Source organism: Pelophylax lessonae, assembly GCF_965119305.1.
Source record: "Pelophylax lessonae genome assembly, chromosome: 8".
In the NCBI taxonomy this organism is placed as follows: Eukaryota; Metazoa; Chordata; class Amphibia; order Anura; family Ranidae; genus Pelophylax; species Pelophylax lessonae.
Genome location: NC_138775.1, coordinates 51,272,125 through 51,284,706, shown reverse-complemented (window position 1 = coordinate 51,284,706; position 12,582 = coordinate 51,272,125). Strand labels below are relative to the sequence as shown.

The 12,582-nt window shown below is 47.5% G+C and overlaps 1 protein-coding gene across 7 annotated transcripts in view; it reads left to right on the top strand.

Moving 5' to 3' along the window:
* CADPS (calcium dependent secretion activator) overlaps window positions 1-12,582 on the top strand; it is a 706,678-nt gene that overhangs the window by 384,227 nt on the left and 309,869 nt on the right. The window lies entirely within an intron of this gene.

Here is a 12,582-nt window from a genome sequence, read left to right as displayed (position 1 = left end):
ATGACAAAACACTTTGTAACTCACTACTCATTATGTGTGTTTGTTTGACTGTAAAAACTTAAAATAGAATTAAAGGCAAAACTTTGTTTTAATCTTGGATAAAGTAAGGGAGGGTTAAAACCCATGTCATTTTTTTTATTTTTTTATTCGTCATCTGTGTCCCATTGGGAAGATTTCCCTTCATTTTCTACCCCATTGCTAAAAAAAATAAGCCAGAGGAAACCAATCCAAAGTAAAGGAATCCCTGCTTGTCACCAGGGTCACCAGAACTAGTATCCCCATTGGAAGATATCCCCTCTTTTTCCTGTTATGGGGTCATCCCAAAATTTTGTATTTTCTTATACTTTCAGTCTTGGTGATGATGGTAAACAGAATAGAGACAATGAATCTCCCTATTGGGAGCTATAAAAACCTGACTGGTGTGCTAATACCTCTCTATACTATTTAAAAATGTAAAAAAGTTTTGTCGTTATTTATACTTTAATTATTAAAGAAATAAAAAATGACATGGATTTTAATTCTTCAACATACACTTTAAGCATCCTTCTACTGCCGTTTTGTAAAAAAAAAAAATGATAAGGAGGCTGATGTCGATTTCTTAAATGCTGTTTATCAATATCACTCCAGAAATAAGGCTTGGACAGTGAGTGGGCCTGTTAAATCTCTGAGACTGAGTTGTCATTAGGCAGCTCAGACTAAAGACACAAGTCTGATCCAAGTGGCTCTGTGCCTTCTAATTGCTGTGATGGCCAATCACATCGATCACAGATATAAACAGTAGTACTTTTTTACATTGATGAGCCCAATCCTTTCTCCTCTGCCGCTGATCTTCTTCCTGCGTCCTTTGCCAGTGATCTCCTGGTATCCTGTGTGAGTAAAAAAATGGAGTGTACTGATCACCAAAGAAAGGGGGGGCACACTGAATGACAAGCTGGGGCACACTGACCACCCTCGGTTGGGCACAGGGGGACATATGAACCTTAAAGGGGGCAAACTGACCACCAATGTTAAGGGGGAAACCCCACTGAACACCACTCCCTCACTACTGATCACTAACTAAGGGGGCACACAACACTGACTGCCAGCATTTAATGAAACACTCACTACATGCATAAGTGGCACCAACTCAGGAATACTGAAATCTGCAAGCTGTTCTGTGTATTACATAATCCTAACCCCTGCACTCTGACTGCTGCATTGTATACGATAAGTCTTAGGCCATGTTCACATCTCTGTAATGAGGGACTGCATGCGGTACTACAATGTGCAAAAACACATTGTGCATTGGTGTGCTGCAATGCCATTCATCCCTTGTGGCCCCCCAACACCCATATGTTGCTGTGCACCACAATGCATAGCAGCATATTACCATGTGCTGTGGTACTCTGAGTTACAAAAAAAAAGTGCAATTTGGTGTGGTTGGTAGCCCATTCAAATTAAAGGGCTGTTAAACCACAATGCATGTTGTGGAAAATGTGCATTACAGGCATACTCTGCTTTACATACCTCACCCAGGACTGCAACATATCCAATTTTGGGTTCGGTCAGCTTGCCTAGGTAATCTACCATGTTGTGGTCCTGGGTCCCCTCAACGTACTCCCCATGTTTGGTGTCCCTGTCACTTATGGTTCAGGAGCAGTGCCATGTCAAGCTGACCAAATTTCCCATAGAGCTAGTGTATTTACATACATTGAGAAGTGAAAAATGGCATTGCTTCACTTTGAATACATTTTCATTTTACATACATGCTCTGTTCTCATTGTGTACTTAAAAGTGGGGTATGCCTGTACTGCACTGCAACAATTTGAACCTATCATAAAAATAGGGAGCACTGCACTTTGGCGTATATTTATATATATATATATATATATAATTATTATAATATATATAATATATTTATATTTTTTTTAAATCAGGCAAAAACTTTATTAAAGATGTCAAACAAAACATCAACACACAAAAAAAAAGAACAGAAATACAGAGTCCAGAATACGTACAGTACTCAAGTGCATGAAAAAACTTGCAGTAATAGCATACATATTTACCAACATAGATCCCCATATGTGACAGGAAAACATACAATAGTCCGACCCAACTGCCCCGCACCCCCACCAGATACAGCAACCTCAAGCAGAGCAGACAGTGATCTTTCGTGTAACAATGGTCCCCGGGCCTCACCTCACCCCCGCCAAAAGATTGTTCAGAACCAACTCCACCGGGGCAAGCCCCGGCACAGCCAGCCACGGAGCCCACAGGCGGTCAAATTTACCCACGCTGCCCCTATGTTGATATATATACTTCTCTAATCTAAGTGTGTCACCCATAGCCGCAACCCATTCCTTAACCAGTGGGGCCCTTGGTGAAATCCATCGCCTCAGTATCAATTTCCTTGCCTGAAACAGAGCTCGCCCGATGGCCTGCAGGGCCAGCTCCGGGGCCTGAACTCCCCCAAGAACACCCAACAGACAAACCTTAGGGTCCTCCGGTATCGTAACCCCGAAGGCCCCCGAGAGCGTCGAGAGTACTCCCTTCCAATAGACATGAAGTTTGGGGCAGCGCCATAGAAGATGCATTAAGTCTCCGTGGTCCCGCATACATCGACCACAGGTGGGAGAATCTCTCCTCCCCATCCTGAACAGCCGGGCTGGTGTGTAATGAGTCCTGTACAAAATGTATAGTTGAGACAATCTCTGAGCCACATTCAGAGAGCTCAGCTGCACAGCCTGTAGAGCCTCCTCCCATTGTTCATCCTCAAATACCCCCACATCCGCCTCCCACCGGGGAACCACTCGAAGAGGGTGTCGATCCATGAAGGAGCTCATTAGTAGAGAATAACAATGGGAAATAAACCCCCTAAAATCAGAAACCGTAGACATAAAATGAAATATCGGGGCGGGAAAGTGAGTCCAAAGATCATCCCCCCCCTGGGCCTTAACGGCATGTGCCAAAAGTACATAATAAAAGTGCATGGACCTGGGGAGACGAAATTCCTCCCGAAGTGCAGCAAAAGATCTGAGCACCCCACCGCTGAATATATGTGTCATATGAGAGATGCCATGTCCCAGCCACTTAGCTCCGTACGGCAATCCAGCCAGCTCCGGGTATCTGGCATTCTTCCAGATAGGGCTATAGTCCGTATATCCCAGTACCTGCTGCAGCTGACGAGCCTTGTTCCAGGTCTTTTGCATAAGGACATAGGTCGGATAGCGCTTACTAGACTTCCCGAATCGCAAGGATTCCAATTGGGCCGCCACATCTCCCCTGCCCACAATGTGGGCCACAAGGCCTGCAATTGACCCCTCTCCCTTCTCACTCATGACCCGTGCAATATGCTGAAGTTGGGAGGCTAAGTAGTACAGCCAGGGATTTGGAACTGCTAGACCCCCAAGCTCCTTAGGTCGCTGAAGGTGCTCCAACTTTATACGAGGGCTCTTGCTCAGCCACAGAAATGATCTAAAAATGGTATTGACAATCTGGAACAGTCTCAGGGGGACCACGACCGGGGAGTTGTGAAGGGCGTAGAGCAGCTGGGGCATGAGAATCATTTTTATGAGGTTGGCCCTGCCCACCAGTGACATGCGCAACCTCGACCAGACCTTTATCTTATCCCTAAAGCGGGCGAGGAGGGGAGATAGGTTAAGACGGGCAAAGTCTAAGGGCTGTGGGGTCACCTGCACCCCCAAGTAACGAAACTCAGTGGAGACAGGAATCCCCGTTACCCCCACTTCCTGGGAACCCTCGGGATCATCGAGCAGCATCAAGGAGGATTTGGACCAATTAATAAGCAGGCCCGAAAACGAGCCAAACGTAGTAATAACCTCCATAGCCTCCTTCAGAGAGCCAGAGGTATCGCCTAACAGAAGCATGGTATCATCCGCGTATAGCATGATCTTTTCCTCCAAGGGGCCGTATCGGAATCCCACTATGTTCTGATTGGACATAATCAGGGCAGCTAGAGGCTCTATCGCCAGGGCAAAGATTAAGGGGGACAGGGGGCACCCCTGCCTAGTTCCCCTAAACAAGGAGAAGGGATGGGACACCCTACCACCCTCCCAGATAGCGGCCACCGGGGCCTGGTACAACAGTTTTACCCATGAAATAAAGTTCTCACCAAAGCCAAACTTGGACATGACCACCCACAAGTAGTCCCACTCTACACTGTCAAATGCCTTTTGCGCATCGAGTGATAGCAATGCCCTACTGCCCCCATTGTCTGCCGGGGATTGTATGTTCAGGAATAAGCGGCGCAGGTTAATGGACGTCGACTTGTGCGGCATAAAGCCCGATTGATCAGCATGTACAATAGAAGCAACTACCCGGTTAAGTCGCAGCGCAAGAGCCTTCGCCAGGATCTTAATGTCACTCTGCAGGAGCGAGATAGGACGGTAGGACCCAGGGTCCAGACCGTCCTTCCCCGGCTTCAAGAGGAGGATAACATTAGCCCTACACATAGAAGGTGGCAACCTCATATTCCGCTTGGCCTCCAAAAAGGCCTCCAGAAGATGTGGCAACGTCTCCTCCGCATACTCCTTGTATACCTCCATTGGCAGCCCATCCTCCCCCGGAGCTTTACAGTTAGGGAAGGAAGCCGACGCAGTCTGAAGCTCCTTCAAGGTAAGGGGAGCCTCCAGTTCAGCTCTCTCCAGATCTGACAGGCAGGGCAGGGAGATGGCATCTACATACTCCGAGAGTTCAGCAGCAGTGTGTCCCTGTCTAGACTGGTATAGGGTAGCGTAAAATGCCCTCAACACCTCCATAACCCGATCCGGGGTGTTCACAACCCGGCCCCCATCACCCATGAGTGCCCCAATGGAAGGCGACGTTTGATGAGAGTGGGCAATCCTGGCCAACAACCTGCCCGTGGTTTCCCCCTCCTCATAGTACGCCTGCCGTTGAAAAAACCTCCTACGTTCAGCCCCAGAGGAATTTATACGAACCAGAGCCTCCTGAGCAGCCAGCCAGCCCTCTCGGTTAGTCTCAGATGGGTCCGCAATGTAGCGGGCCTCCAGCTGAGTCGCCAAACCCTCAGCCTGCTCCCCCAGAGCCGCCGTGTTCCTCTTGATGGCCTGTACCTCCCTGATGAATAAACCCCGTAGATAGGCCTTAAAAGCTTCCCACTGTACACCCCGCCCACCCGCAGCATCATGTACCTGCCAGAACTCCCGCATAGCCTCTCTAAGCCTATCATGTGAGGGGAACAAGTGCAACCAGAAGGCATTAAGTTTCCACGGCGCCCTCTGCAGGGTAGCGGAGGGGCGCACAGCTAGACACAGCACCAGAGGGGAATGATCTGAGACCCCCCTGGGGGCATATTCAACCTTGTCAACATATCTAATGGCAGAGGAGGAGCAGAGGCACAAATCGATACGTGATAAAGAGGTGTGGGTTTTGGAAAAGCAGGAGAAGACCCTGGTCCCCGGGTTGCGGAGTCGCCAGATGTCCGTCCAACCCACTTCCTCAGCGAATTTCGCCAAGGCCGATCGGCCCATGCCTCCACTCCCCAGTGCAGAAGAATGTCGGTCCAGCTGCGCGTCCAATACACAATTAAAGTCCCCCAGTACATAGACCGGAACCTCCGGGTGGCTCAGAGTATAGGATACAAGCTGACGAAGGACCTCCCCATGGAACGGGGGAGGAATATAAATAAAGGCCAGAATACAGTGTAAGGTATACAATTTACAGTATAGAAATACAAACCGTCCCTCCCTGTCAACTAGACTATGATGTTCCTGAAAGTCAAGGGACCGATGGACTAACACACTCACCCCACGAGAGTAGGAGGTGTGCGTGGAGTGGTATTCCCAGCCCGCCCAGGCATAATGCAACCAGGATCGCGACTCAGCATCCAGATGAGTCTCCTGTAACGAACAGATGGCTGGAAAATGCCTGCGCAGGGTCGAGGAAACCATGGAACGCTTAAGTGGGTCCCTCAGCCCCCTAACATTCCAGGAAATAACCGGGACAGCCGTCATGGTGGGCGACAGAGCAGCACAAGCCCCGGCGGGGCTGGGACACCGATCAGCGGACATCGTACAAGACAGGGTACAAAATAGGGATCTTGGCTGTCACCAGGTAAACACATAGTAAAGGTACAATTCGGACTCCAATTCAGGGAGGTCAACAGGACCATCCAACTAAACAGTGCAAAAAACCGAGCACCGTGCCGAGGGCGCCACAACCAGCCACACAGAGTCCAACTGCCAAGGCCCTCGGACACCGGTGTCGCAGACATAGTCCCTGGGGAGCACCCCAGCTCAGCCTCCCCTCCCGTGTAGAGGACAACAGGTCTCATCCACACTGGTGAGGAAGTCATATACTGTCCAAAAGGGGATGAGAAAAATTACCCCCCACAGAAAAATAAAAAAGGGAGGTGAGGGAGAAGGAAAAAAAAAAACCAAAGAAAACCATCCAAAAAGGGGGAAAGAAGTCACAAGTACTTACAGGAACCCAAGTTTCTGCAGAATGGACAGAACCTTACAGCTCCAAGCTAGCAAACAGTAGTTCGAGTCCCAACGGTCTCCAGGATATTAGCACCTGCAAAACAGGGGTAGAACAGGGGAAGGAAAAAACAAAAACAGGGGGTAGCAGGAGAGAGGAAAAAATCACAGGTACTTCCATCTCCAGGACGGGGGCAGAGCCCCCCAAACAGCATCCACCGGGTCATCATCGCAAAAGGGCACCTGAGAAGAATCCTCAGGCCACACCATCTTCCGGAGGCATCTGACGAGGACGAAGGGAATGCTCATTGTGGTCAATCCACGAGGAAGCTTCCGACGGATCCTCAAAGAAATGATGTTGACCCCCAGCAATAATACGGAGCTTCGCAGGATACAGCATGGCATAAGAGGCATGTAGTTTCTGCAGACGCTGTTTGACCGCGAAGAATTTCGCCCTGCTCCTCTGCACTTCAGCAGAGAAATCCGGGTAAAACGAGACCCTCACCCCATTGTACTGTATATCCCGCCGCTCTCTCGCCAGTCTCAGGATAGTCTCTTTGTCTCTATAATTAAGCAAGCGGGCAAGCATGGTCCTCGGCGGGCGGCCCGGTTGCAGGGGACGAGGGGGAACCCTGTGGGCCCTCTCAACGGCATAAAGAGGGGAGAATGCATCCCCACCAAAGGTTTCCTTGAGCCAAGAGTCCACAAAGTCCGTGGGGTCTCTCCCCTCCACTTTCTCAGGCAGACCCACAATGCGGACATTGTTCCGCCGAAGGCGGTTCTCAACATCCTCAGCCCGCTGTTCTAGGGCCCTGGTCATGCCAGCAGTATGGCGGGACTCCCTGGTCAGGGGGGGTAGCTGGTCCTCCAAGTCACTCACTCTCCCCTCCACAGCCGTGGTGCGCTCCCTGACCTTCTGGAGGTCTTGCCGAAGAAGGGACACCGCTTCTGTCAGGCCCCCAAATTGCTTTTTGAGGTGGTCTACATTGTTGTTGCATCTGTTTACTGCCCGCAGGATATCTGCAAGGGTGGGCTGCTCCTCCACTTCCCCGTCACCCTGCTCCATCTCCTCCTCACCCTCAACAGCACAGTCTTCCACTCCAGGGCCACCCACACCCGGGCTGACAGGGCCAGAAGCACCCGCACTGGTACTGGCATCTGGGGGTCTCCCTTTCCCCACCGAGCCAGGGGACTTCTGTGCATAGTAGCGCATATCGCGCTGCGGCTCTTTGGGTGGGTGTTTCGGGGGCTTGGTGGACTTACTGGAGGTGGCGGGCTTCTCGGATCCTCTCGTCCGCTGCGGCAGGCCGTGCGCGGCGCCATCTTGGGGCCCAGACATCCCGGAGTTCTCCCGCAATTTGCGGCGGAGCATCGCCCGAAGGCCAGCCGGAGGGAGCACAGGTGTGTGCCCGACGGTACAAGGATGTTGTCGGTACCCGGTGAGCAGCTTTGGAGACCGGGGAAAGGATCGGTGTTCGGATCAGAGCGGGAGCTCAGTGAGATGCGTCCTCTCACATGCCGTTCCTGGCCACGCCCCCTATATTTATATTTTAACTATTGTATTAAATAGTTTGTTTTATCATTTCTATGTTGTATATTCCTGTTTAGACACATTTTAAAGTCCCATTATATACTAGTCTCCCACTCATGGTTTAGTGAGAGAAAGTGGATAAAAATTTCTTTTTATCAGGGATGGTGTCATAATGGGAATTTAGTGGACAGATCCATCCACGCCTATTGAATCTGCCCTAAAACTAATCTATATCAGTTTTTTTTCTTCAAAAATGTTTGGTCTTTTTTTCTTTAAATTGCATATATGAAAAACTCCAGTGGTAATACCACCAAAAACAATGTACAAAATCTAATTTCTTCATCAGTTTAGGCCAATATGTATTCTGCTACATATTTTTAGTAAAAAAAACAAAAAAACAAAAAGCGTATATTGATTGCTTAGAAGTTGTAGCATCTACAAACTATGGGATATATTTATGGAATTTGTATTTATGTTTATTTTTTTCACTAGTAATGGCGACAATCAGTGATGTACAGCGGGACTGCGAAATTGCGACGGACAAATCAGACACTATCTGACACTTTTTTGGGAACCAGTGACACTAATAGAGGGATCAGTGCTAAAAATATGAACTGTCACTGTACTAATGACACTGGCAGGGAAGAGGTTAACATCAGGGGTGATCAAAGGGTTAACTGTGTGCCTAGCCTGTGTTTTAGTGTAGTAGGGGAGGTTCTTTTACTAGAGGAAGGCATAGATCTGTGTCCCTGCTTTGCAGGAACACAGGATCCATGCGTTCTTTTCTGACAGAACGGCAATCTGCCTTGTTAACATAGGTCATTCTGCCTGTGTACCGAACTATCAGCGGGTGCCAGCGAACATCCAGTCCACGGGACCCGCTGATTGGCTCCTGCTGTGTAGAATCACTCGCGCACACTACCCGGAAGGGCAGGTTAAACTGCTATAGGGCCGTCGGCAAATGGTTAGATCAGCATGGTTAGACAAATAGGTGCAGCATTAGGTCAGATCAGCAGGTTAGAGCAGCATGACAGCCAGGAAACTGGCATCTTGAGAAGCGGATTTACCCTTTTTCTTATCAGACCAATTTTCTTTAAAAATTTTGTTCAAAATTTTGTTTTGTGGCCCGCTCAAAGTCCTCTACTGTTCACAGACTTTGAAAATATGACATAATGGCTGGCTGCACCGTATGTGAGATGTAAACATTGGCTAGCCCCTCAGCAAGAGGGCATATAAATGTGTCAGGCTCCAGTCAGGGATGTAGAAAAGGAGGCCCAGACTATTCTCCTGTGCACAGGCTATTGGCAGTCTGTATCCCCCAGTGGTTGTACAGAAATGGCTGTAAAAAAGAGCAGAATCCAGTGTTCTCAATCAGAATAAAATGCCTGCCACCACACAACTGTGCAGCTGTAGATACATCAGATGAAGTAAAAATAACGCTTCTCTTTTTGTATCAGTGACCTCGCTAACATAAATCATTCAATCTGCCAGAATTTCTGACATATCGCTGTCATGAGGAGGCCTTGTTATGACAGGCAGGGCCTAAAGCCAACTGTTGCTGAGCCTGTCAGCTTTCTAGTGCCAAAAATATAACTGTTTGTTTTTTATGCGCTGCTGTGGGTGTGGGGGGTCACTTTGAGACACCTGAGTTCTATCATTGACACTTGCCACTGGCGGCCGTCTGCCAGCGTATCCATACAGCTGTAATGCAATGGCCTTTCTTAGAGGGGCCCTGATAGCATTCTGCTTCTGTCCATGCCGAGGTCACGTGACCACCATCGCACATTAAAATACAAAAATGTATGAAATGTGTTGAAAACTGACATTTATTTGATGTTACAACTCTTAAAAAGTGTTCTCTTAGAAGTGACAGTGCAGCATTATATCAGCCCAGAGACAAATGGCTTTATTTAAACATTCACATTCAAACTGACTGCAACTTACAGACTGCTTTTATATACTCGCCCTGGCATCCATCTTGTGCAGTTAGCTTGCTAGATATTTAAAGCTGGCTATATCCTTACTTTCTGACTGAACTTGCAATCCATTCTTTATAAATTTAAAAAGAGAAGTATGGCCAAAGCTCTTTTGGCCATATTTCTATGGATCACAGGAGTGCACTTACTTCTGCACTCTCGTTACCCAGATTTTGCCGACTAAAAGCCCACTGCCAGCTAACGCCCCAGAGCCGGTTCAGGCTCTGCAGGGATCCCTACAATTATCATGGGATCCGCCCAGATGCCTGAACAGCAGCTGGCTCAGTCTCTCAGCGCACTGCGCACAGCGCGGTCTTTAATCACTTAGTTCTCAGTGGTGGTGGGGGACAGATGCAAGGTGAGTATGAAGGTTTTTGTTTTTGTTTTTTAGAATCCCACACTTCCCTTTTTTTAGCCATGGTTCGAACCATTACCATCTCAGAGAAGGAGGTGGAACGGCTTAAAGGAATGTAATAGAAGGCAACAGTTCCACCCAAAGCTGGGTTCACACAATACATATGCATTTCTTTGCATTGTTCATGCATTTTTCATGGGGTCCCATTGATGCCTATGAGACCAAAAATGCACTGTCGCAACTAGCAGACCCGCCTGCCTGTATGAACTGCTAAATCGGTGCAAAATTCATTAAAAATTATGTATAATGTTTTGCAAATAAGATATAGTTTCACAGACTGGATCATCACCATCTGGAGGAAATTGTATATATATTTTTGGGACTATATGAAGAGAGGAATCCAGTATGTAATTATTTGAGTTAATGTTTTACGTATCCACAACAGTAATATTTCTGAACCTTTTTTTACCACAGGGAAAAGGGGAACTCTTGACATAGTTTACAGTGGTGGTCATAATGCAATATTTATAGATAGCTAAAAAGATAATTGGCATTATGTCCATGACTCTGCCTGGTGGTGATGGCCCTTGATGGCCCTTGAACAGTCCAGGGGCCATCAGATGGGGGGTCAGTTGGCACAGCTTAAAGCGGAGTTCCGGGCAGAAAATCATGCCTTTACATTTTATGGCATCCACTTCCTTATCCTTCCATGAGCAAGAATTGGATATTCCCGGCTTTTTTTTTTTTACTTACCTTTACAGAGGATAATATACTCACCTTGACATCCACTTCTTCCTTCCTCGGCCGCGCAACCCGCGCCGTCACTTCCTGTCCCGCAATGCGTCCTGGGAGCTCTTACTCGTCGCTCCCAGGATTCAATGGGCAATGACGTAGGCCGCCGGCCGCTCCTCTCATCTCATTTTGCAAACAGGAAATGACTTGATGTTAGGCGGAGCTGGCGTCCCTATGGAAACCCAGTACTATGTCGATCGTATAGTACTGGGCATGTGCGAGATTTTGCGCTGGATTCACCGGCCTCCTCCCACCAGAAGCAGGAAGCAGGGCAGACATTTCCCCACTAAGGACTCGTGTAACCCGGACAAAGATGGCGGCGCTCTGCAAAAATTATATAAAGTAAGATTTTAGGATTGCCTAACTGTTATTTAACGGTATAAACCAGGATTAGCTGATATATAAAGGTCGGTGGGTCGCTGTTTGGGAGGTATTAAAAAAAAAAAACGATTCTGTGGCCGGAAGTCCGCTTTAAGGAACCCTATGGTTCTGGTAGAGAATGGCTGCTGTACAGTATGGTGTCAACAACAGGATCCTACTGTAGAAAGCAAGGGATCACTTGCCTTGCTTCTTTAATGCAGCTGCATTATGCAGTTTTAGCCAAAAGAGGTCCAGTGTTGAGCTCATTAGCTGGCTCTGCATTACTTTACCAAATCTTTTGAAAAAAAGACTGTGTGGGCAGTGCCAAGGCATTAGTCATGTGACCAGTATCAGCGGCAGTGCAGAACACAGGAGCGATAAGACAGATTAAACATGAATTTAGATTAGTCTACTAGCAACGTACAAAGAGCAGCGATGTGCAGTAATCCATGGCACCAATCAGAAATATGAAATGCTTAAAATGAACATCATTGAGGGAAAAGTAAGGCTGGACATACATGTTCAATTTTCTTGTACAATTTTCTGTTAGATTTACCACAAACCACATAATATGAGGTCAAAACTAAACAACACTTTCAGTTGTATCCATTTAGGCAGGCCTTTGTACTACATAGTTGACGGTAAATTTTAAGAAAATTGTACAGAAAAGTGTAAGAAAATTGTATAATGTATGGCCAGCCTAACAGGTTCTCCTGATAGTGCATCCCCTCCACTGCTGCTGTTTACCTTCGCTGTACTCCCCCATTGCCCATTTATGATCAGTGCACACAGAAAGAGCCCTGTGTATATTCCAGGTCTGTTTGAGTCAAAGCTTTCACAGAGCTAAAGACCTTCCCCCTTCCCCATGTGACAGCCCTCGGGCCTGTTCATTACCACTTGGGAGCAAAGAGAGAGAGTCATGTTCTCTTGCATACCCAGAAGTACTGAGTATTTTACAGGGTTCTACCGGGAGTATGGGGGTGTCAGAGCACTGTATAGGAACTATATTTTAGCCAGATATGTTTTTTTCTCTAAATGGCCAATGTACAGTACAGTTTTTTCTACTTTTAAAGTATTTTAAAGTCACGTTTTAAAATGATCTGCGATAATAACCTGAAGAATTAACATAAT